The following is a 923-nucleotide window of genomic DNA, read 5'->3' on the forward strand; positions in this document are numbered from 1 at the left end:
CTCCCGGGGACTCGGTGTTAATTTTTAGTTTATGTGCTTGTCATCAGTGGTCGTTAAAGTTCACTGACTCAGATTCTTTTACTTTCACAGTTTATTTGTTTGTGTTTCAGCTACTCATTACAATGGGAGATCTAGCAACACGAACGAAAGCCTTGATGGATTTTTCTCAACCCATGATAAATGACATTCAATCTAGCATTATCCGGCCAGCTATCACAGCTAATACCTTTGAGATCAAGCATGGCATAATTCAATGGGTGCAGAATTCAATCCAGTTTGGGGGTTCTCCAACTGAAGATCCCAATATACACATTAGGGATTTCATTGAGATCTGCGACACCTTCAAGTTCAACGGTGTTTCTGAAGATGCTGTGAAGCTGAGATTGTTCCCATTCTCTCTGAGGGACAAGGCTAAGAGCTGGTTACACTCTCTACCATATGGTTCGATTACTACTTGGGAAGATCTTGCTCAGAAGTTTCTTACTAAATTCTTCCTTATGGCGAAGACAACTGCACTCAGGAATGCTATCACTCAATTTGCGCAGCAAACGGGAGAATCGCTATGTGAAGCTTGGGAGTGCTACAAGTAGATGCTTAGGAAGTGTCTCATCATGAAATTCCGGATTGGATGATCATCACTTGTTTTTACAATGGGTTGGGAGCACAGTCCAGACCCATGCTCGATGCAGCAGCAGGCGAAGCATTATGGGCAAAGAGCTATGAGGAAGCTTATGATCTAATTGATTTGATGGCTTCTAATGAATATCAGTATCCAACCCAGAGATGTCCACAGGGCAAGGTAGCAGGAGTTCTTGAAGTGGATACAGCTACGGCTATCACTGCTCAACTAAAGGCGTTGTCTATGAAGATCGATTCTCTGGCTAACTATGGTGTTCATCAAATAACCAGTGTTTGTGAGCTAT

At 42.7% G+C, this 923-nt stretch overlaps 1 non-coding gene across 1 annotated transcript; it reads right to left on the reverse strand.

Annotated features, from left to right (window-relative positions):
- Window positions 1-512: 512 nt before the first annotated feature.
- On the reverse strand, window positions 513-618 carry LOC141698776 (small nucleolar RNA R71). The gene has a single exon (XR_012565279.1). It is a non-coding gene; the product is annotated as a small nucleolar RNA R71 (small nucleolar RNA).
- Between the last annotated feature and the right edge of the window lie 305 nt (window positions 619-923).

Source organism: Apium graveolens, chromosome 11 (genome assembly GCF_009905375.1).
Source record: "Apium graveolens cultivar Ventura chromosome 11, ASM990537v1, whole genome shotgun sequence".
Lineage (NCBI taxonomy): Eukaryota > Viridiplantae > Streptophyta > Magnoliopsida > Apiales > Apiaceae > Apium > Apium graveolens.